Source organism: Meles meles, chromosome 14 (assembly GCF_922984935.1).
Source record: "Meles meles chromosome 14, mMelMel3.1 paternal haplotype, whole genome shotgun sequence".
In the NCBI taxonomy this organism is placed as follows: Eukaryota; Metazoa; Chordata; class Mammalia; order Carnivora; family Mustelidae; genus Meles; species Meles meles.
Window position 1 is genome coordinate 55,457,493 of NC_060079.1, and position 26,003 is coordinate 55,483,495.

At 36.2% G+C, this 26,003-nt stretch overlaps 1 protein-coding gene and 1 pseudogene across 1 annotated transcript in view; both read left to right on the plus strand.

The window, feature by feature from the left end:
• SCEL (sciellin) overlaps positions 1 to 26,003 on the plus strand; it is a 323,090-nt gene that overhangs the window by 25,785 nt on the left and 271,302 nt on the right. The window lies entirely within an intron of this gene.
• LOC123956077 overlaps positions 1,186 to 26,003 on the plus strand; it is a 33,566-nt pseudogene continuing 8,748 nt past the window's right edge.

Genomic DNA, 26,003 nt, shown 5'->3' on the forward strand with positions numbered 1-26,003 from the left:
ACTATCAACAAAGTGAGAAGACAAAGAATGAGAAATAAAATTTGTAAACTATATATGTGATAAAGTGTTAATATTCAAAATATATAAAGAATTCATGGCAAAGAAAACAAATAATCCAATTAAAAAATCGACAAAAGACCTAAATAAACATTTTCCCCAAAAAAGTGTATAAATGGCCAATAGGCATGAAAAGATGTTTGATATCTAATATTGAATATAATATGGAATATTATATATATATTTAAAAAATGGAATATTATGGATTATTCAGCCATAAAAAACAAGGGGATCCTATCATTTGTGACAACATCAATGGACCTTGAAGGCGTTATGCTAAGTGAAATAAGTTAGAGAAAGACAAATACTGTATGATATCACTTATACATGGGATCTTTAAAGATTTTTATTTATTTATTTGACAGAGAGAGAGATCACAAGTAGGCAGAGAGTCAGGCAGAGAGAGAGGGGGAAACAGGCTAAGCAGAAAGCCCGATGTGGAACTCGATCCCAGGACCCTGAGATCATGACCTGAGCCAAACAAAGGTAGAGGCTTAACCCACTGAGCCAGCCAGGTGCCCCGTACATGGAATCTTTAAAAACAAAACAAAACAAAACAAAACAAAAAACCCAAACAAAAACTCACACCAGATTCATAGGAAAAGAGATAGATTTGTGGTTACTAGGGGTGGGGGTTGGGGGTAAGAGGGACTGGAAGAAGGTGGTTAAATGTACAAACTTCCAGTTATACTGCTAAGGATTTCATGTACAACATTATGACTGCAGTTACCACTGATGTATGATATATAGGAAAGTTGTTAAGAGATTAGATTGGAAGAGTTCTCATCACAATCAGAAACTTTCTTTTCTTTTATTGTATATATGAGATGATGAATGTTAATGAAAGTTAATGTAATAATCATTTAACAATATATGTAAATTAAACCATCATCCTGTATGCTTTAAACTTATACAGTGCTATATGTCAATTATTTCTCAATTAAACTGGAAAAAATACCCTCAAAATAATTGGGGCTCTTAATGCAATCTGTCTTTCACATGAGAGAGTATATATGCGTTTCCATGGGCTAAGTAAGCAGGATGGAATAGAGCTGGACTTCAGCCATCTACTCAGAATGCTATTTAGCATCATTTCCTGTGGGAAAGAGCCTCCAATAGCTGGAGACTATGGACGTCCCACAGGTGCTGGGAGCTGTGGGTCGAGGGTACGTCAAAGTGATTGTACTGGAATCGGTCTTCCACCCGCAGTTTGGGGACCTGTGTAGTGGTGAAGTCCTTCACAGGTTGCCAAAGAATTCACATAAGCATTCTATGAGAGAACCAGTGTTTTGGGTGCCTGGGACTGAGGCTATCTGTGATCTGTCAATTAATGACAACCAGTGTAGGAAGGACTGCCTTCTTACCTGATCCATCCCCCTCTCCTGCCCCAGTCCCATCAAACCTGTACCTTGAAGAAGAATAGAAAAGAGATATAATTGAGCAGACAATATCTCTTTACACATTTTAGGCCCTTTAGCAAACCTGTAGATTAAATTAATAGCTGTAGAGAACCAATTGTGCTGGGGGTTGGGGAGGAGGGAAAGGGGAAGGGTGACAGACAGATGGAGAAAGAAGTGACTGAATCTTGTGGAATTTGCTTAAAATGACATTAACAGAACACTATTGATTAAAGAAGATAAATCCATCTTATATTTATACCTCTCCTGAAATATTACTCCTCAATAAACCAGATAATGAAAAAATACCCTGTTCATTTTAGTTGAACAACTAGCATTTTAAAAATATGCCTGTCTCCAAAATTTAGACCCAAAAGAAATACAAGATGCCATTAGGGCAAATAATTTTTTTAAATTTTTATTTATTTTTTAAATTTCTCTTCAGTGTTACAGAATTCATTGTTTATGCACCATACCCAGTGCTCCATGCAATACGTGCCCTCCACTATACCCACCACCAGGCTCACCCAACGTCCCACCTCCCTCCCCTCCAACTCCTTCAGTTAGTTCCTCAGAGTCCACAGTCTCTCAGGGGCAAATAAATTTTAAAAGTAAATGAATCCAAGAATTGATATTGTATTCTTTCACACGAAACATCATTGCCATTACATCACTAAAAGATGAGTAATACTTGCATTTAAAACATCAGGTTTACATAAGAGACTCTTAATCTCACAAGACAAACTGAGGGTTGCTGGAGGGTGAGGGGGTAGGGATAGGGTGGTTGGGTTATGGACATTGGGGAGGTATGTGATTGGTGAGTGCTATGAAATGTGTAAGCCTGATGATTCACAGACCTGTACCCTGAGGCAAATAATACATTATATGTTAATAAAAATAATTAATTAAAAAATCAGGTTTATATTTTTACTATTATGGATATGTGCTCATTTATAGAAAACTTTGGAAATGCAGTATAAATATTCAGCCATAATCACACAGCTCAGAAATAACATGTAAATATTTTGGTGCATTTTTTATTTAATATTTCTTATCTGTGTGTGTATATATTTTAAAAGATATTTATGGGGGCGTACAGGTGGCTCAGATGGTTGTGTGTCTGCCTTTAGCTCAGGTCATGATCTCCACGTACTGAAATTGAGCCCCATGTCCAGTTCCCAGTTTCTCCAGGAGTCTGCTTCTCCCTCTCCTTCTGCCTCTTCCCCTGCTTGTACTCTCTCTGTCTCTCTCTCTCAAATGGATAAATAAAATCTTAAAAAAATAAAATAAAAGATATTTATGATTATACTGTATATCCAACATTCTGTTTTGCTTTTTTACTCAAAATTATATTATCATCATTTTTATAACATTAAAGATTGAGAAATTAATTTTAATGGCTATATGATAAAGAACATATGAAAGTACTATATTAAATATAGTACTATATATATTATATATATAGTACATACATGTGTATGAAAGTACTACAATGATTGTTTTTGTCATGTTTTGTTTACTAGAGTGGCGTTTTATGCCTGTATTGTATATATACATACAGATTTAAAATATTTATGTGTGTGCATGTGTTTTATATTCTGTCTTCTGGGAATTGTTTGTTCTTTCCTTTTCTAACCATAACTGGCAATTTTAAAAAGCTCATTCTAATAAGTTCTACTTTTTCAGATTTGATAAATTAGATAATAATCAGATTAGTTTAATTTTGCATTTGTTAACAGATCAGAAATCCCATATCTTTTTTTTTAAGATTTTATTTATTTATTTGACAGATAGAAATCACAAGTAGGCAGAGAGGCAGGCTGAGAGAGAAGGGGAAGCAGGTTCTCCGCTGAGCGGAGAGCCCGATGCGGGGCTCGATCCTAGGACCCTGAGATCATGACCTGAGCCAAAGGCAGAGGCTTAATCCACTGAGCCACCCAGGCGCCCCAGAAATCCCATATCTTATTAAGAACTTATGAACACATACCTAGGCTATTGTGGTAGTTTAGTCCAGCAAAAATAAGAAGAATCAAGTTGGAACAGGAGAAACCTGAGCACAAAATTTATTTTTACCTCCTACTAGTACTGTGATCTGTATCCATACTTCTCTGAGCTTCAACTAATTCAGTTATAAAAAGGAGAGGATGATCCTTATCTTCTGGGGTTGTGAAAATTAGGAGATATATAAAAGAATCCAACACATAATTAGTGTATAACATTCTGTAATCCTTCAAAGTCAAACCATCAGAGATCATCTGGAGACCCAGTAGAAAACTGATTAATGGGAAAGTATAATTACTTTATGCTTTAATAGTTTCTTCCCATAATGTAGTCTTTTTTTTAAAAAAAATTGGTAACTCTTACGTTCCCTTCAATAAGGGTAAAATCCTCAATTTAATATATAAAAACCCACAGTCTATAACCCATTTCCTTTTCTTATTTTCTCTCTAACAGTACTCTTAAGTTTACTCAAGTCTTTCTTTCCTTTTATTATTTTTTAAATGCTTCTTCTTCTTCTTAATTATTCAGTCTTCTGTGAGTAACTAGATTTTATTCATAACTAGAATTCTTCATCCTTGTTAAGTGCTAGCAACTTAATTATCAAATGAGAAGAATATCAGTCTTCTGATTGGCCTTCTTGCTTTCCACTAAACTGGTTATCAGGACAGAGAACTAATTTCAGATCTGTTCTGCAAGCTCATTTCACAATAACAATTAAACTGACTAAAGTACAAGAACAATTTCTTTTGGTTATAAGATTTACTCTGTATTTCATATTAAGCATTTATTTCATTTTGTGTAGTAGGAAATATTGCATCCAAAATAATGGTGCTTTTTGGAACCGATCCCAACTGGGATCCCCTAGTTTCATTCACAAAAAGGTTGAAAATTGCATTAAGGATTTCTGCTTTTGATATTATTGGTCTAAATATCTCTGAGGGTATCATCTTTTACAGAATATTTAACTTCTGGAGAGTATACACCTTGGAGGGATTACTGGTTTTGCACATGGAATGACAGTTCTCTAAGGATAATACCTAAAATGCAAAACCAAAATTGTAATGCTGGGGTTGGATGTTTTATATGCACTTAAAAATTTCTGTACTAAAATTTACAAACATTAAGATAGTTGGGGAATATGAGGGATAGACTGGGAAGGAGCATATATGTGGACTTTTTTTGAAGTTTATTTTATTTTTTTAAAGGTTTTTATTTATTTATTTGACACAGAGAGGGAGAGCACAAGCAGGGGGAGTGGCAGGCAAATGGAGAGGGAGAAGCAGGTTCCCCACTGAGCATGAAGCAGCTTGATCCCAGGACCCTGGGATCATGACCTGAGCTGAAGCAGATGCTTAACGACTGAGCCACCCAGGCACCCGTGTAGACATTATTTATATTAATCCCAGCATAATTAACATAGGTGTTATATTGGTTTTGGCTATATAGCACAGTGATTCAATAAGTCTGTACATTACTCGTGTTCAGCAAGATAAGTGTGCCCATCTTCCCACTCTCCTCCCCTCTAATAAGCACCAATTTGTTCTTTACTGTTAAGAGTCTGTTTATTGCCCGCTCCCCCTCTCCCAATCCCACCTCCCCCCAGCAACCCCCAGTTTGTTTTGTGAGATTAAGAGTCATTTATGGTTACGCTGAAAAAATAAATAAAATGGAAAAAAAAAAAGAGTCTGTTTATTGAGTTGCCTCTTACTTTTTAAGAAATTTTTTATAATTATGTTCTTTGTTTTTTTTTAAATTCCACGTATGGCTAAAATCATATGTTGTCTTTCTCTGGCAGACTTATTTCATTTAGCATTATAATACCTTTAGATCCATCCATATTGTTGCAAATGGAAATATTTCATTCTTTTCAGCGGGTGAATAATATTCCATTGTATATATATATATTGCCTCTTCTTTATTCATTTTTCTATCCATGAGCACATGGGCTTCCATAATTTGGCTATTATAAATAATATTACAATAAATATGAGGGTCCATATATCTTTTCAAATTATTGTTTTCATATTCTTGGGGTAAATACCCAGTAGTGGAATTACTGGATGATATGGTAATTCCATTTTAAATTTTTGAGGAACTGCTATACTGTTTTCTACAATGGCTGCCTCAGTTTGTATTCCCACCAAAAGTGCGTGACTACTCCTTTTTCCACATATCCTCTCTAACACTTGTTTCTTGTGTTGTTGATTTTAGCCATTCTGAAAGATGTGAGATGATATATTTTTTTTAAATGTACCTCTCGTGATAGACACTTCTTTTTTTTTTTTTTAAGATTTTATTTATTTATTTGACAGAGAGAGAGATCACAAATAGGCAGAGAGGCAGGCAGAGAGAGAGGAGGAAGCAGGCTCCCTGCGGAGCAGAGAGCCCAACGCGGGGCTCGATCCCAGGACCCTGAGATCATGACCCGAGCCGAAGGCAGCGGCTTAATCCACTGAGCCACCCAGGCGCCCCGAGATGATATTTCATTGTGGTTTTGATTTGCATTTCCCTGTTGATGAGTGATATTGAGCATATTTTCAAATGTCTGTTGTCCATCTGGATGTCTTCTTTGGAGAAATGTTTGTGCAGGTCTTCAGCCCATTTTTTTTTTTTTTAAAGATTTTATTTATTTGACAGACAGAAATCACAAGTAGGCAGAGAGGCAGGCACAGAGAGAGGGGGAGGCAGGCTCCCCGCGGAGCAGAGAGCCCGATGCGGGGCTCGATTCCAGGACCCCGGGATCACGACCTGAGCCGAAGGCAGAGGCTTTAACCCACTGAGCCACCCAGGCGCCCCCATTTTTTTTTTTTTTTGAAGATTTTCTTTATTTATTTGACAGACAGAGATCACAAATAGGCAGTGAGGCAGGCAGAGAGAGAGGGGGGGAAGCAGGCTCCCCGCTGAGCAGAGAACCCGATGTGGGGCTTGATCTCAGGACTCTGGGACCATGACCAGAGCCGAAGGCAGAGACTTTAACCCACTGAGCCACCCAGGCGCCGCCTCCTGCCCATTTTTAATGGAATTATTTGGTGTCTGTGTGTATGTGTGTTGAGTTGTGTAAGTCCTTTATATAATTTAGATACTAACGCTTTGCCAAGTATGTCATTTGCAAATCTTTTCCCATTCAGGAGGTTGCCTTCTAGTTTTATTGATTGTTTTCTTTGTTGTGCAAAAGTTTTTTGTTTTGATGTAGTCCAAGTTTATTTTTGCTTTTGTTTCTTTTGTCTCAGGAGACATATCTAGGAAAATGTTGCTATGGCAGATGTCAGAGAAATTACTATCTGTGCTTTCTTCTAGGATTCTTATGGTTTCAGGTCTCAAATTTAGGTCTTTAATCCATTTTGAATTTATTTTTGTTTCTGGTGTAAGAAAGTCGTCCTCTTTCATTCTTCTGAATGGAGCTGTCCAGCTTTCCCAACACCATTTGTTGAAGAGACTGTCTTTTTTCCATTGCATATACTTGCTTCCTTCATTAAAGATTAATTGACCATGTAATTGTGGGTTTATTTCTGGGATCTCTATTATATTATGTTGATCTATGTGTCTATTTTTGTGCCAGTACCATACTTCTTTGATTACTATAGCTTTGTAGCTTTGTAATATAGCTTGATACCTGGGATTGTGATACTTCCAATTTTGCTCTTTTGTGAGATTGCTTTAGCTATTCAAGGTCTCTTGTGGTTCCATAAAAATTGTAGTATTATTTGTTCTAATTGTGAAAAATGCTGTTTTTTTTTTAAAGATTATTTATTTATTTATTTGGCAGACAGAGATCACAAGTAGGCAGAGAGACAGGCAGAGAGAGAGGAAGGGAAGAATGCTCTCTGCCTAGCAGAAAGCCCGATGCGGGGGTCCATCCCAGGACCCTGGGATCATGACCTGAGCCGAAGGCAGAGGCTTTAACCCACTGAGCCAGCCAGGTGCCCCAATGCTGTTGTATTTTGATTGGGATTACATTAAATCTGTAGATTGCTTTGGGTATTCTGGGAATTCTAACAATATTGAGTCTCCAATCCATGAGTATGGAATATCTTTCTATTTGTTTGTGTCATCTTTAATTTCTTTCATCAATATTTTATATGAAATATATATATGAAATATCTTTTTATATTTAATCAATATTTTATGAAAATAAATATTATAAAATATATTATAAATATATTTTATATTTCATCAATATTTCATAGTTTTCAGAGTGCAAGTCTTTAATCTCTTTGGTTAACTTTATTTCTAGGTATTTGATTATTTTTGGTACAAGTGTAAGTTAGAATGTTTTAATTTCTATTTCTGCTGCTTTATAATTAGTGTATAGAAATGTAACAGATTTCTGTATATTGATTTTGTATCCTGTGACTTCACTGAATTAATTGATCAGTTATAGTAGTTTTTTGGTAGAGTCTTTATGGCTTCATACATGTAGTATCATGTTATCTGCAAATAATTAAAGTTTTACCTCCTCCTTACCAGTTTGGTTGGCTTTTTTTATTTTGTTGTCCGATTGCTGTGACTAGAACTTCCGGTACTACGTTGAACAAAAGTGGTGAGAATGGACATCCTTGTCTTGTTCCTGACCTTAGGGGCCAAGCTCTCAGTTTTTCAGTATGATGTTTGCTGTGGGTATTTTATATATGGCCTATATTAAATTGAGGTTTGTTCTCTTTAAACCTACTTTGTTGAGGATTTTCATCATGAGTGAATCTTGTACTTCATTAAATGCTTTTTCTGTGTCTATTGAAATGATCATATGATTTTTATCCTTTCTCTTATTGATATGGTATATCACATTGATGTGCAAATATGGAACCACCCTTGTACCCCAGGAATTAATACACTTGATTGCGCTGAATGATTTTTTTTAATGTGTTGTTGAATTTGGTGTGCTAATATTTGTTGAGGATTTTTGCATCTATATTCATCAGAGATATTGGCCTATAGTTCTCTTTTACCGTAGTAACTTTATCTGGTTTTGGTATCAGGATAATGCTGGCATCATAGAATGAATTTGGAAACTTTCCTCCATCTTCTACTTTTTGGAACAGTTTGAGAAGAATAGATATCAACTCTTCTTTAAATATTTGGTAGAACTCACCTGTGAAGGCATGGTCTTGGACTTTTGGTTGTTGGGAGTGTTTTGATACTGATATAATTTCAGTGTTGGCAATTAGTCTGTTCACTTTTTCTATTTCTTTCTTATTCAGTTTTGGGAGTCTATATGTGTCTAGTAATTATCTATTTCTTTTAGGTGGTCCAGTTTTGGGGCATAAAATTTTTTCATAATATTCTCTTATAATCCTTTGTATTTCTGTGGTGTTGGTTGTTACTTCTCTTTCATTTCTGATTTTGTTTATTTGAATCATCTCTCTCTTGTTTTTGATGAGTCTGGCTAAAGTTTTATCAACTTGTTGATCTTTTCAAAAAACCAGCTCTTAGTTTCATTGATCTGTTCTGTTGTTTTTCTGTTTGTTTGTTTTGTTTTCTTTTTTAGTTTCTATCTCATTTATTTCTGCTCTAATTTTTATTATTTCCTTCCTTCTACTGGTTTTATTTGTTGTTCTTTTTCTAGCTTCTTTAAGTAAGCTTCGGTTGTTTATTTGAGATTTTTCTTGCTTCTTGAGCTAGGCCTATATTGCTATAAACTTTCATCCTAGAATTGCTTTTGCTGCATCCCATAGCTTTTGGACCATTGTGTTTTGATTTTTATTTTTCTTCATGTGTTTTTTGATTTTCTCTTTGATTTGTTAGTTGACCCATTCATCTTTTGGTAGCACATTATTTCACTTCCATGGATTTATGATCTTACCAGATTTTTTCTTGTGGTTGATTTCTAGTTTCATAGTGTTATGGTCAAAAAACATGCACGGTAAGACTTCAGCCTTTTTAGTCTGTTGAGACTTGTTTTATAACCTCACATGTGATTTGTTCTGGAGAATGATCCATATATACTTGAAAAGAATGTGTATTCCACTGTTTCAGGATAGAGAGTTCTGAATATATCTATTAGATCTATCTGATCCAATGTGTCATTCGAAACCACTCCTTCCTTGTTGATTTCCTGCTTGGATAATCTATCCATTGATGTATGTAGGGTGTTTAAGTCCTCTACTATTGTTGTATTATTATTGATTACTTCCTTTATGTTTGTTATTAATTGCTTTATGTATTGGAGTACTCCTATGTTGGGTGCAAAAATATTTACAATTGTTATATCTCCTTGTTGGATTATCCCTTTCATTATTATATAGTCCATCTTTGTCTCTTGTTACAATCTTTGTTTAAAGTCTATTTTATCTGAAATAACTATTGCTACCGAGCTTTCTTTTCACTTCCTTTTGCATGATAAATGCTTTTTCATTCCTTCGCTTTCAATCTGCATGTGCCTTTGGATCTGAAATGAGTCTTGTAGGCAGCATAAAAATAGGTCTTGCTTTTTTATCTATTCTGTCCTGCTATGTTTTTGATTGGAATGTTTAGTTCATTTACATTCAAAGTACTTATTGCTAGGTATGTGCTTATTCCCATTCTGTTACTTGTTTTATGTTTGTTTTGGAGTTCCTTTCCCTTTGTTTGGAGTTCCTGTCCCTTTCTTTTATTTTCTTCTCTCATTGTTTGCTGGCTTTCTTTAGTGCTCTACTTGGATTCCTTTCTCTTTATTTTTTGCATAGCTATTACCAGTTTTTGATTTTTGTTGACCATTAGGTTAATATATAACATCTTATGCATGTAGTAATCTATATTAGGTTGATGGTCACCTAAGTTTCAACTCATTCAAAAAACACTAAATTGTTACACTATCCCTCCCATGTTTCAGGTGTATGGTGTCATACTTTACATCTTTTATTTTGTGAATCTCTTGACTGATTTTTATAGATATACTTTATTTTACTACTTTTATGCTTCTTACTTTTCTTATTCCTGATTATGGTCTTTCCTTTCTACTCACAAAGTTGCCTTTAACATTTCTTAGAAGGCTGATTTAGTGGTGATGAATTCCTTCAAAACTTTTTTTTCTGGAAAACTATCTCTCCTTCTATTTTGAATGATAGCCCTGCTGGGTAGGTTAGTCTTACTGGTAGGTTTTTTCTTTCAGCACTTCAAATATATCATTCTGCTCCCTCTGGCCTGCTAAGTTTTCACTGAAAAATAGCTGATAACCTTATGGGGTTCCTTTTGTATTTAACTATTTTTTTTTCCTCTTGCAACTTTTAAAATTCTGTCTTTATCACTACATCCTGCCATTTAAATTTCTGTGTGTCTTGGTGTGGACTCTACTGTGTTGATTTTGCTGTCAGCTCTCTGTGCATCCTGGATCTGGATTTCTATTTTCTTCCCCAGATTTGGGAAGATTTCAGCTATTATTTCTTCAAATACATTTTCTCTCCCATTTTTTTTTCTCTCTTCTCCTTCTGAGATATAATGTGAATATTATTACATATGATATGATATGATATGAGTTCCCTTAATCTATTTTAACTTTTATTATTTGTTTTTCTCTCTCATGTTCAGCTTAATTGCTTTCCATCACTCTGTCCTTCATTCTTCTGTTTCCATTCTTCTGTTTCCTCTGGTCTACTATTTCTTCCCCCTCTCAGATACTATTTATTCCCTCTAGTGTATTTTTAATTTCAGTTATTGAGTTCTTCATCTCTGATTGGGTCTTTTTTATGTTTTTTTCTCTTTGTTGAGGGTCTCACTGAGGCCTTCCAGTCTTTTCTCAAGTCCAGTCAGGATCTTTCTGATAATAGGCAAATTACTTATTTCCATTTCTTTTAGCTCTTTTGCTATGATTTTGTACTCTTCTTTCCTTTGGGGACATATTCCTCTGTCTCCTCATTTTGTCTAATTCTCTGCATTTCTTCATGTTTTAGGAAGATCAGCCACGTTTCCTGATCTTGAAAGTAGTGGCCTTATGAAGAAGAGGTCCTGTAGTGCCCACTGTGCAGTGTCCCCTGTTCACCAGAACCTGTAATTCAGGGGTATCTCCTATGTGTGTCTTGTGCACTCTGCTGCTGTGGCTAAGCCATTTTTTGCCTCCAGTCCAATCGTCTGCAATGACTGCAGACTTTGCCTGTTGGGGGCAGGGTTTGGTCCCTGTGTTGTTAGCCAGTCTGGGACCACTTTGGCTTGAGTTGAGTCAGAGGAGGTATTTTCCTTAGTTGAAATGCCGCCAAACTGCAGGGCACTTTCCCTATGTTGTCCCCTACAAAGATTTTGTTGATGGGTAGGCCTGCAGTCAGACCAGATGTCTGCCTTAAGCCCACTGCTGGGACCTCGGTTGGACAGATATGTATGGTTTTCTTCCCCTCTCCCTGTGCAGGAGCCACTTTGGAGTGGTGCCAGCCCCTGTTGTGTGGCTGCTTGCACACTGCCAGTCTTGTGGCACCACTTTGGAGCTCTGGCCAAGTGCATATTAGAGGGGGCAGGTCTGCAGGAGAACGCTGGGGTTGGGGACATAGTGCTAGCAAGGTTTGGGCAGGTCTGTTATGGGAGAGGACCTGTAGCCACTTTAGGAAATTCCTGACGCTGAATGGAGGGGGCAGATCCACAGAAGCAAGCAGGGGTGGGGCTTACTATTAGCTGGCTAGGTGGAAAGTTTTGGCACTGCACTGGTTCCCTGCAGGTGTCTGTGTATCTAGGCTGGGAAGAGGGGAGGGAAATGGCACCCACCAGCTCTTTTGTTCTTGAAACCTACAAACAATCCCTCCAACTCAGCACATGCTCTGAGATTAGGAAATAAATCTACCTCCTATTATACCCCAGGCATTTTTCAAACTGCTGCTTCTATGCTGTGTCTCTGCAGGGCTGTTTGTTGTGCTGTCTCTTTAAGGTAAGGACTCAGCCCACTGAATTTTAAAGGTCCAGATGTCAAGCACTACTGTGTCAAAACTCACAAAGCCAAGCCCCTCTGGACTTCAAAACCAAATGTTATGGATATTTGTCTTCCCAGTGTGGGCCTCTTGTGCCTGAATTACCTAGTATGGGGTCCTCTTTTCTCCCCTCTCTATACCTATAAAGTCTCTCCCTTCTGTGAACAGTCCTGTGGGTCCCTTTGGCTCCTGACCATGTTTCCACCTTCCCTACAATTGTCATTGTGTCCTCTTCTCTACATTTAGTTGTTCTGTTGCTGTTCAAGTCATTTTCTGGTTTATTTATACTGTTCCGGTTGTTATCTAGTATCTGTGGGACAGGTGAGCCCAGGATCCTCCTACTTTGCCATCTTCCTAGAAGTCCACCTATTTTGATTTAATGGTACTGTTAGTGTTTTAGATCTTGGGTTGGGAGGTATATTTATGAGTATTGATTATTATGATTTGTTTATTACATCTTTAGTACATATATTGTTTACTTAACATTATCTGCTCATTTATTTATTAAAGATTTTATTTATTTACTTGACAGCCAGAGATCACAATTAGGCAAAGAGGCAGGCAGAGAGAGAGGAAGGGAAGCAGGCTCCCTGCTGAGCAGAGAGCCCAGTTTGGGGCTTGATCCCAGGACCCCAGGATCATGACCTGAGCCAAAGGCAGAGGTTTTAACCCACTGAGCCACCCAGGTGCCCCAACATTATTTATTTTTAAATGAAAAAAATTAATTTACCTTCCTGACACTTTTTATTTTAAAATTTCAAATATAGAGAAAATAAAATACAATAGGTAATCCAAAATGGATAATACAAAAAATTCATGTACTCCTCTTAATTCAACAACTATTTTTTTTAAAGATTTTATTTATTTATTTATTTGACAGACAAAGATCACAAGTAGGCAGAGAGGCAGGCAGAGAGAGAGAAGGAAGCAGGCTCCCTGCCGAGCAGAGAGCCCGATGCGGGGCTCGATCCCAGGACCCTGGGATCACGATCTGAGCTGAAGACAGGCTTTAACCCACTAAGCCACCCAGGTGCCCCTTAATTCAACAACTATTAACATGTTGCCAAATTTTAAAATATTTCTGTCAATATACATGCATACATTAACTTTCTTGCTGAAATGTTTAAAAGTCATTTGCAGACATATGAAACTTCACCCCTAATATTTCATCATACAACCTTTAAGAATAAGAGTGTTCTACTTAATCCCAGTGCCATTATTAAACCCAAGAAACTTAATAATAATTTTGCATTATTTAATACCCACTGCATATTTTAAGTCTCCCAATTGTCTCCAAATTCCCTTTATAGATGCATATTTTAAAGTATTAAATTTGACATATTGAATTTGATGGTCATTTCTTTTAATTGAAACAATTTGCAATCCATTTTTTTCATGACTTTTTGAAGAGTCCAGAACATTTGTCTTATATAGTATATTCTATATCCTAATTGTTTTTCATGATGTAATTTAACCTGTTCCTTTATTCTCTGTATTTCATGTGGGCTGAAATATAGGTCTAGACTCGATTAAATTCAGATTAAACCTATTTGTCAAGAATCCTTCTTTCACAACACATGTAATGTGACTTCACATCTAATCAGGAACTATGTAATACCAGATTGTCCCACTACTAATGATACTTAGTGTGATTGTTAAATTCAATGGCAACTTTCCGATCTTCATATTGTAAAGGTACAAGGTACCCTTTGGAATTAATAATCTGAGAGGTTATACTTGGGCACTGGGGAATATTCTGTTCTCTAAACAGCCTTTGATTTTGTAATATTAGAAGCCATTTCCTAGGTATTGCAAAATCTTGATTTTCTAACTCTGTCATACTAAATGGAATTTTTCCCAGTATTTTAATGTTTTTTAATGAATTACATCAGGATCCTAGAGCTTTAGCTTATATGAATGAGTTAAATTTAACATAATTATCATTTATTATTATTATTCTTGTATAGTTAGATTGACCTGGAAACGTTTTTTAATATTGTATCTATGGACTGAATTGTGTCAACTCAAAATTCATGTTGAAGTCATAACTCCCCACTGTGACACTATTTGGAGATGATGACTTTGGGAGGTTATTAGATTTTGATGAGGTCATGAGGGTGACACCAGAAAACCCATTCTTCCTTTGTTCCCCCACCACTTGAGGAGACACAGAGAGAGTGGCTGTCTGTAAGCTACAAAGAGAATTCTCACCAGAACCTTACCATGCTGGTACCCTGATCTTGGATGTCCCGCCTCCAGGTAGTGAGAAAATTAATTTACATTGTCGAAGCGACCCAGTCTACAGCGTTTTGTTGTGGCAGCCCGAGCAGACTAATACGTAGTTTTTAAAGTCTTATAGAACCTCTTGTCTCACCTGTACTCCTACCAAATTTTTCACATATTGCTACACATTTTCATCGGAAATATAATGCTTTGCTCTGAATTATACAAACTGAGAAACATTGAGGAGCGTATTTATTGCTGTTTCTGCATAGGCATTACAGTGCAGACAAAGGTGATCCTAAGCAGAGGGTTCTCATGGTTGCCTTCCCCATGGAAGAACAATGGTGCTGACTTTTCAGTACTATAAATAGTGAATATTGCTGAATCTAGGTTTTTCTCATTAAAGTACATTCTATCCCCCCATATATGTACCTTTACTGAGATATAATTGACATATGACATTTGTAAGTTTAAGATGTACATGTTAATTTGATACACTTATATATTGCAAAATCATTTTTATCATAGTGTTCGCTAATACCTGTAACACATTACAGAAGTATTATTTCTTTTTTGTGCTAAGAATATTTAAGATCTCGTCTCTCAGCAACTTTCAAATATGTAGTACAGTATTATTAACTAAAATCACTGTGCTATACATTAGATCCCTGGAACTTATTCATCTTATTACTGGAAGTTTGTACTCTTGACCAACATTCCTCTTTCCCTCATCCGCCAGCCTCTGGTAACCACCATGTAGGCTCTGTTTCTGAGAGTTTGGCTTTTATAGTTCCAAATATAAGTGATAATCACACAGTGTTTGTTTTTCACAATCTGACTTATTTCCCTTTAGCATGGTGCCCTCAGGGTTCATCCATGTTGAAGCAAACAAGATGTCCTTAATAGCTGAATAATATTCTACTGTGTGTGTACACACACAGAGAGAGACACATGTATAAAACACACACATATGCATATATATATATATATATATATATGTATATATATATATAAAACACACATCTTCTTTAGATATTAATTCTTTGATAGATACTTGGTTGTTTTCATATCTTGGCCATTATCAATAATGCTGCAATGAACATGGGAGGGCAGATACGTCTTTAAGGTCTTATTTGAATTTCCTTTGCATCTATACTCAGAAGTGAGATTGCCAGGTCATACGGTAGTTCTATTTTTTAATTTTCCAAGGAACTTCCATATCATTTTCTGTAATGGCTGAACTACCAGGGCAAATTCTTTTTTTTTTTTTTTTAATTTTATTTGACAGAGAGAGAGATAGCAAGAGAGGGAACACAAGCAGGGGGAGTGGGAGAGGGAGAAGCAGGCCTCCTGCCAAGCCGGCAGCCCTATGCAGGACTCGATCTCGGGACCCTGGGATCATGACCTGAGCTGAAGGCAGACAATTAACAATTGAGCCACCCAGGTGCCCCCAAATTCTTGAAAGTTGAAAAATTTGGTCAAAGTTTTAAACCTTCTTTAGGCTTATGATCTGGATTGGTGGTTGGCTTTTCATAAAGATTGTACCAAATTCCACTGATACAAACCATGTTTGTGAGTGTTTCCCTAAATGTGACATTTGCTAACATTGATCAGTACAATTAAAAATATTTTCTGAATATAATAGAAAAACGTTTTATCTGTAATTTTGATTACATTTTCATTTTAATTGGACATTTGTGTTTTTTCTATAAATTATTTTTCTTATGTCATTGCCAACTTTTCTATTGTAGTTTCAGCATTTTCTAAATAATGAAAGTTGAATAACCATGTAGGAGGTTATATTTTACTGCAAATCATTTTTTACAGTTTGACTTTTGAAGAAAGCTATTGTATTAAAGATGCCATGATCCTACCAGCATTAGAGGGACACTAAGAAATGTAGAAAAAAGTGTTTCTCTGTATCTTGTTCCCAGAAAGCTTATTTCTAGCACGCACACATATAAAAATCAGTCAGGCTAAGTGATTTAAAAATTGATGCCATTTCTAAGTGGATATTTGATTTTTGTAACTATTTCAACAATGAACCTAGATATATTTGCTAAATGTCAAAAGCATAGCACTGAACATGGAGCAAGTTTCGAAACTCTGCTTCTACTGCTACTTGACTCCTCTGTATGGCGTTTTGATATGGTCATGTTTCAATGATCAAGGTCACCTCTACATGGGCGTACTATGGCGATTTAAAAATTGTAATTCTTCTAGGCCTATTTTGAAGTTGGAATTTTTGAAATGTAGATTCTTCTTTGAGCACATTTCTTCTTTCTGTATGACTGTTAAATGGAAACCTCTCCCTTCCTTATATGCTTCCTCAAAGATAAGACGAGAAAGTCAATAATGTTCAACCTTGTCCCCAGATTGTGTTAAGTGATACTGCTACATAGTATAGCCAGGTGGCAGCTTCTTTTTATCTTCTGCAGTGTGTTCATTTATGGCCTTTCAATCAATGCTTAGCTCTACTTTGAGGAACAAACATGGTCCTATGTGGTGAAATGTGTGAATCTCAGTTTTTGTCACCGGCATTATGACCCAGTAAGTTGTCCTTACACTGACATGATCTGCAAAAATATAGGACTTTGTTTTTTAGTATTTATCAGTTATACTTTGTCTTATTTTGTAATTATCTTTATATTTTATTAATTCTGCTTGCCTTCCATCCAATATTATCTCTCAGAGGGTATAGCTGTATCTTAACTTATCACTCCATCCCTGCAAAGATTCTTGATGAAGGAAGTTGAGTTGAGTCATCTTGTTTTTGGAATTGAATTCCACATTCTATATGATTTGCTTGGGAAGCATATATAACTTTCTCTGGTTGGTCCTGAGTCAGAAGCAAGAGCAGATTATTTGAAAGCAACCATCAATTTGGTCCTGTTTTAAAAATACAATTGTAGGGGTGGCTGTGTAGTTCATTCGTTAAAGCATCTGCCTTTGGCTCAGGTCATGATCCCAGTGTTCTGGGATCAAGCCCCATAGAGGGCTGCCTGATCCATGGGAAGCCTGATTCTTCCTCTCCCACTCCCCCTGCTTATGTTCCCTCTCTTGCTGTGTCTATTCCTGTCAAATAAATAAATAAAATCTTAAAATATATATATATATATATAATTATATAGCTTATTGTTTTCTCAGAGGGAACAAGCATCTTTCCCTCAGTTGTGTTATTGAAGTTACATCAAGGGCAAAAGTTTTGTAATTATTTATTAGGAAAGACTATTTCTTCAATTAAAATTGGCATATATATTTTAAAAACCTCTATAATCCTGTGATAATATATACATACATTTTATAATCATTAGAGTTCTAATGTCTAGCTTAAATTGTCTGCTGTAAGTTCCATCTGCTACATGGGACTAAGAATTATTATTTTCTTTTAAGTAGGAAGTGTTTTCATACTCAAAAACAAGAGTCAGTCTCTCTTAAAACTTCTTTACTTCAGGTCACATAAATTAAACTCTTTTCTCACAATTTTTACTACCAAAATGATATCTGTCTCTTTGTAATGGACTTTCTCAAAATTGCCATGCAGAACATCACACAAGTTCTGACTAATGCATTGTTGTTTGAACAGTGGTAAGTCATATATATACTTGTGGGATCCAGGAGGTCAATGGAACCATGAAAACAAGTGCAAATTTAGGACATGCAAAAAATTAGTAAAGGCCTAATAACCAAGTGGCAGATGGTTTATTTAATATGGTGGGTTTTTGTGTGGGTTTTTTTTTTGGTTGTTGTTAGCTATCCTGTTAGCCTAATAGAAGGAAATGTTTCTGTTCCCATAATATACTGATATAAATAGCAAGGAAATGAATGAAATTTCATAAAATAAATGGAATTTTCTGCCAGATTATGGTTGAGGGACAGACTTGGCCAATGGACTTGTTAATTATATGAGGATACTGGATCTGATTCACTGAACTATGTATTTAGAGTGTGATCACACTGACCCAAATACTCTCTTTTACTGGGACTATGGTATGATCACTTGCCACCTCTCTGCCCTAGCCAGTGGTGTGTGACCAAACAATATAGCTGATTTAACTGTTTGGCCTTGGCTATAGTAACTGTGGCCTCATTAGTGCCACAGTCATATGGTATGACTACACAAAAATAACGACTAAAGAGAAATCTATTACTTGAACTTCCAATGCTTTCTTTCTTACATGGAAAAAATGAATAGAAATTTATTTTGGGACTGTTGATTTTGCCACTTGACTTTACTTTGCAGCAGGAAACCCGATTTCCTTTTAGGACCAATCACTCCAGCCAGGTTCACCCAGGGGCTATGAAGAGCTGGGCTCTATAGTTTGTAGCTCAGATGCCCCTGATACATTACCAGATGCTCCTGGTGCCGGCACTGCTACCACTGTGGCACCTGGATGCTATTATAGCTTCCAGTGTGCTTCATTGTCCTGTCCTGATACTGCTAAATGAATCTCTACCTCACCCTCTTTGCTGGTTCTTTATGTCACTAGCTCCACATTCACAATCCTAGAGTTTGATCCTGATGATTGGCTGAACCTTGTTTGTACACCCATTTCCTAACTAGCACACTTCTTGGGAAAGCAAGTATCCATCCGTTTCAGCTTCTTTAGGGGGAGGTAGACTGCCATCTGTGAAGTTTTAAAAGGTGGGGAAGTACCCAAGACACAGAAGTTGCGGAGACTCAGACAAATGCACTGCAAGTTGGAAAGTGTAATGTATGTTCTGAGGTTAGAAAACATGGAGAAAAAGTGGAGAAAACACTCTGGAAGTTGGACCCAGAACAAGGGGAACCCTGACAGCCAAATGAAGGCATTTAGACTTTATTTGGTAGACAGAAAAAGTCACTAGAAATTTCTGCACGAAGAGATCAAAATGGGCTTTAGCAATAATGATCTGCAGCAGTTTGTGTAGAAGAACACTTGGAGAAAGGAGATTTTGGAGGCAGAGAAACCAGTGAGCAGTCCAGGGAGTTATCTACACATAAAGTGATGGGTGTCTGAACTTGGATAGTGTCTGTAGCAAAGGAGGTGGAAAGAATAGGGGAGAAAATTGGGAGGTTAAATTCTAGAGCTTACTTAAAGAGTCCACGTCCATCCAAGTATTCTCATATTCAACATTCTTTTTTTTTTTAATTTTTTAAATTTATTTGACAGATCGCAAGTAGGCAGAGAGGCAGGCAGAGAGAGGGGGAAGCAGGCTCCCTGCAGAGCAGAGAGCCCAATATGGGCTCGATCCCAAGACCCTGAGATCATGACCTGAGCCGAAGGCAGAGGCTTTAACCCACTGAGCCACCCAGGCGCCCACATATTCAACATTCTTGATAGCATAAATATCAATAACTCATTAATAAGTATTCTTCTATTGCAAAGAGAACCCAATGGCTGCCAAGGGCAGCACTCCTTAGAGTGTGGGCAGGTGGGCTCTTGAGATCCTTGCAGCCAAATCTGCAAGATTAAAACTATTTTTACAGTAATACTGAGATGTTAGGTGCCTTTCTCACCATGGTGACAGTTACACTGATGATACAAAAGCCATAGTGGCTAACACTGCTCCTCAGCACAAACCAAGGCAGTGGCACTGAACTATATCAGTAGTACACAGTAATCATTGTATTCTTTACCCACATACTTGTAAAAAAAAAAAAAATGAAAGAAAGCTGCTTCACCTAAGAATACTTTAATGATGCAGTAAAAATACTAAGTTTATTAAATCTTGATCTCTAAATACATGGCTTTTAAGAATCAGTGTGAGGAACTGGGAAGTACAAGTAAAATCTACTGCACATCAAAATGTGCTAAACACAAGCATAATTGTTTGAATTGGAAGCTAAACTAGCTATCCCTGCCTCCCCTCCCTACACATCATTTTTACTTTAAACAACAACTGACAATGACGATTTTTGAGCTTTAGCTTGTTGATAGACACACTATCTTGAAAGTGAATGAAGGGAATCTGTCTTTTGGAAAAAATCGTTTTTGTTGCCAATGATAAAATTAAAATTTCAAAAAACCTGTATCTGTCAGCTAACCAACATCCTAACATTTAAGGATTTTTCTAATGAGCTTATTGATGAAATTAATGGATGCGATTTAAAAATTATATAGTGAACTGTGTCAACATTTGAAAGATCTATATAACTCAGTGAGCAAATATTTGAAAAATGACCAGTGCAGGATGTTACAGAGTCATGGGGAAAAAAATCCATTCAAAGACCAAAACAAGCCAATAGATTTTATAACAGAGAAGGAAAAATTCACTGGTATGGTTTTAGATTCTATATTGCAACTTACTTCCAGAAACTAATCATTGCCCAGTTTTGATGTTGTTACCATTGAAGAATATCTGTAGTTCTCTTCCCTTCTCTAACTGTATATCTATGTGAGACGGGATTTATATTTCAACAATAACAACATATTACAACAGATTAAATATAGAAGCAGATATAGGAATCCAACTCTTATCTATTTAAGCCATATTTTAGAGATTTGCCAAAATATAAATACCACTCTTCTAATTTTTCAGTTTTGGAAAATACATTATTGATGTTAATATATAAATTATTTTTTATTTTTTTAGATTTTACTTATTTATTTGAGAGAGAGCAGCAGTGCTTGCCAGAGGCTCAGAAAAGGAGGGAATGGAGAGAGACTGCTAATGGATATAGAATTTTTGAGGGGTAGAGGAGGGTAGAGAAAATGCTCTTGACGTGATAGCAATGATGGTTGTAAAACCTTGTAAATATACTAAAAATTAATGAATTATGTACTTTTTAAAAAAGATTTATTTATTATTTGAGAAAGAAAGAGGGGGGAGAGACAGAGGGAGATAGAGAGAAGCAGACTCCCCTCTGAATATGGAGCCCAATGTGGGGCTCAGTCTCATGACCCTGAGAAGATGACCTGAGCCAGAGTCAAGAGTCAGATACTTAACCTACTGAGCCACACAAAGTGCCTCGAGTTATACATTTTTAAATGGTCCATTTTATGGTATGTGAATTGAATCTCAATAAAAAAAAAATCATATGCTGGAAAAAAAAAAAAAACTATGTTAGAGGTTAACAGCTAATACTGAAATTATTCCTGTTACAAAAATGTTTTGAGTAGCAGGGTTTGAGGGGTTGAATATTTGGTATAAATCATACAAAGATACAAATGTTGGTGATTTTAGAATTATTCAACCTTTCTATAATTTGCTTGAGGCTGGCTAGCCTTAGTGTTTTGCTTCATTTAGATGCTAATGATCACCACCATAACACAAAATCCCTACATTTTTCACTTTTAGCAATGGTGAGTGAGTTCAGTGACAGTAACTGAAGCCATTGGATTTCATGAGACTTGCTGACATCTCAGGGTACCTGCCATCAGGAAGAAAAGGAAGCTAGTTGGAAGGATATTGGCAGTTGGAGTAGGGGTGGAGTGGGGAAGTGGTAGTCTTTGTAGGTATAGCAGCAGGACTGTCCTGGCCGTGGTGATACACAAACTACCTGGCTAGAAGTGGCATCACTGCAAAGGCTTACCCATTATGGGGCAGAACTCTATTAACAGATCCATTCCCCTGGTGGCCAGACCAGCAACAATCTCAGAACCCCAGTCCTGGCAGAAAGGGATTAAGGGTCCTAGGCTTACATTTTGGCTTGGGAGAAATGTCTGATGGTGTTAAATGCTTACTCATCTTGCATGTGGACTTTTGTTTGCTTTTTTTTGTGCAAGTTTTAACCAATGATGAGAATTTACTATTACTGAAAGACAAAATTACTGAATTACTGAATATTACTGAATGACAAAAAAATACAATACAAATTGTTGGGAACACAGTATACTGACAACGAAGAAAATGGGGTCATTGAAAAGTATTAATTATAGAAAAACATTCTTTGCAATTTTGTTGAGTTTCATTGTATACTTTAAAATTGGTTTAATTTCCATTTTTAAGGATAAAACTTTTCTCCTCCTCTTTCATTGAGAACAAGCAAATACAACGGTGATTTGCATAACAATAACTTCTTGGCATTAGAGAAGCTTGGCATTTGGTTTTCTCTAAATGAAGGGTTTGTTCTCTGCAGGCCACAACAATATTTTTATCTTAATATTTTGTAATCTTTCCATTATTTCCTGAAATCTAAATTTCAGTACATAATGTATCTTCATGCTCTTTGTTGGCATACCTGAAAACACCTCTTAAACTTTTATAGCTTGACCCAATCTCACTTTCCATTTGTACCACTTCCTCCTGTGCTCTAGCCAACAGATTAGTCTTTTCCACATTCCCCAAATAATCCATGGTCTTCAGTGGCACCACACGGAATCAATTACTCCTAGCTCTGCATTCCCACCACACTTTACCTCTCCAGGCACAGCGATTTTTGTTTGTTTGTTTTTGTTTTTAATTAACATATAATGTATTATTTGTTTCAGGGGTACAGGTCTATAAATCATCAATCTTACACAATTCACAGCACTCATGGTGATCTTTCTTTTACACTACATACACTCTCAGGTACTTATGCAAAGGTGCCTCAAGGTTCTCATGTATCTCAAGATTCACCTCTCCTGGATAGAGAGAAGAGAATGTACTCTAAAGTCAAATCTTAGTTGGCATTTTAACCCCACCACTCAAGACCGAGGTAAACTTGATAACTCATTGATTTTCTAACCTTTAGTTTCCCATTTGTAAAATTGGATGAGTAATACCTAGGTTATAGGGTCATTGTGAAGGTTGAGTAGGATTCTGTAATACAATGAGCCTAGTCTATGCAAAAATGATAACTTCTTGCTTCTCCTTCTCATTTTATAACATGTATAATTTTGACAATGTGGTTAGTATCTCTCCCACTAGATTATACCAGCAGGGAGGGAGATGGAGCAATATCTGGCCTAGACACCTTGACGAATGAATGAATAGCTCTGAGTTTTCTTTCCAAATTTCTTTGAAAGTTGTGGTTTTTTTACCTGCTTTAAGTGAATAGTTCTGTGTTCACATTAGACATACACTCAGTTCAGTTGGGAAATTGAATGAGATTGCAGGTTTTTCATCTTCTCCCTCATCTTCAAGTTGTTTTAGATTCCAAATGGTCATACTTTCTAGAATCCTAAATGGAAATTTGAGATGAAAAATATTGTTTCTTCCTATTTGTACCTATTTTAGTTAGTTTTTCATTCTGTTTGGATTATTTTGCTCTATGTAGTTCTAGGATGCATTCCTCAACCTCATGGTTGGTTTTCAAATAATAAGGTTTTTTTGAGCATCTATAAATACTTCTGTTTTCTTTCTTAAAATTAACCAGGCTCAGTAATGGCTTGTTAAGTTATAAAGTCATTAGATCTCATATATATGCTTAGAGAACAAAAAATGACAACCATACTTGTTTCTATGAAAAATCTATAAAAGATAAATGAATGGTGGTTGAGTAATGGCTTTTTATTCAACAAAGGATGAGATATTTAATCAGAGATGGTTTTTCTTTCAATGCTATATTAAAAGCTTTTATATGTTCAAATTTAGAGTTATTGTCTTAGAAGGTACAATCGTTACTGCAAGTTCTTCCTTTTCTCTTTTAGAAAATTTTATTACCATGGAAAGTTCTCTCTGGGCAATGCTTTTGATCCTGAAAGTAATTCATATGCATCTTTTATGAAATTTTTATATTGGAATAAAATAGTTAAAAAATACCAGGTAGCTTTTTCAAAAATTATACAAACCAGGATACTGTTGAAAATTAACTCTTTTTAATCATTTTAGAAGTGAAAGTTCAGAGGAGGCTTTGGCTTTGCCAGGAATACTCAGGAAAAGCCATGTATAGTTCATGTTTGAGTGAAGTCTTGAATAATAGCAATTTCTCAATGAGGAAGTGAATAAAGCATTTCAAATGAAGGGAATAACCTTTACTAGTTGATGTTGGGGTTAGCTTTTATGTGCTACCCCTACAAATGTTCAAAATAGGTATTATGTCAGTCTTTACTCTTTAGGTAAATGTACATATTAGGAAGGTGAAAAGAATAGGTAATTTCTCCTTCTTTAGCCTCCTCTTCTCTTCTGGAACGAGTACCAAGGAAAATAGGCTGAGCAATGTTCCAGGTTGCTACTAGAGTGTTTCAAGGATGCTAGGTTAGTGTCATTCCCAAAAAACATCTTTGTTTGACAAAGTCCTTTTCCTGCATTATCTATAAAAATTACAATCCTGAAACTCATTCATACTACCTTGTGAAAACTGCCTTAGAGGAGATTCCTGTTCTTTACCAAAGCCAGTCTTTTCATAATCTGTGACTTGTTATATATATTATACTGTTCCCATTTATTTTACAGGCTTTATCTTGGGGGACAGAATCCATATCTGTACTTTTTAATATTTTTCTCTGAGTTTAATATAGTGCTAGAATCTAGATAGATCTTCTTAAATACCTCTTAGATTGCTTTTTGATTTGGCCATCATGGGAAAGAGAGAAACTGCTGAAAAAATATATAAGGCTATTCAAACAGATATAATATTCAAGCAGATATAATGGTAGAGGGGAATGTATTTTGGATGTTTGCCATTGCCTTTCCACATCTACTCTCCATCCTACTCTGACTGATCTTTATGGATGGTATCAATTTGTTCCCTTGCCCTTTGGCATCCATTTGGGTTTAGCAAATAGGAGGAAGTGGAAGGAAATCTGAAGGACAGAAGGAGCAAGGTTAGGTTATGTAGTCTACACCGTTCCCACTCTGCAGGAATTCATGGCTGCTTTCCTCTACCTGAGTCCACAGCTGCTTGTCAGTATCCTCCTCCCACACGTATCACTATAACCCTCTTCAGTTTCCAGTAATTGCTTGCTCCTCTTGCCCCTTCAGATCTAGTGATGATAATGACTCCCAATTATTTTAGCCTTGGGGTGCTTCACTATCATTTGTTGATTTCCTTAACCCTGCCCACACCCTTCTGAAGATCTTTTCATTCAGCTCTCTCATTATTCATCTATTCGTATCTTGCTGGGATTCTAACTGATACAGGTGGTGGCTGTAACTTTCTGAGTAACTCTGGAAATCACAATTTGCATTTTATTGTTGTTATTGTAGAGCAAGATTTTTTTTCTTAGTTAATGTGAGTATTTACTTTCCCGGGGGTGGGAGGAAAGACAGACATCCTGAGATGGATGTTTGAGGAGACTACTATAATTTTAAATTATGACCTTCAACAACTTGTGGAGAAAACCAAATTTCTTACTCTGCACTCCATTTTTTAAAAGCTTGTTTATGTAACAGAGGTGTTTCCTGTCCAGAAATTCAATGGTCCATTATTAACCAACCTTGTTCATTCTAACACATTGTTTTAGGAGCTTAATTGACTCAGCCCTCTCATATAAGACAAAACTTCCTTAGGAACCCCTCTGACTAGTAGAGTAATTACGTAGATAAGAATGTGAATTAAATGTTTGGGTGAATAACAATGATAAGTCACAGTGGTTCCACTTTTTAAAAAAAT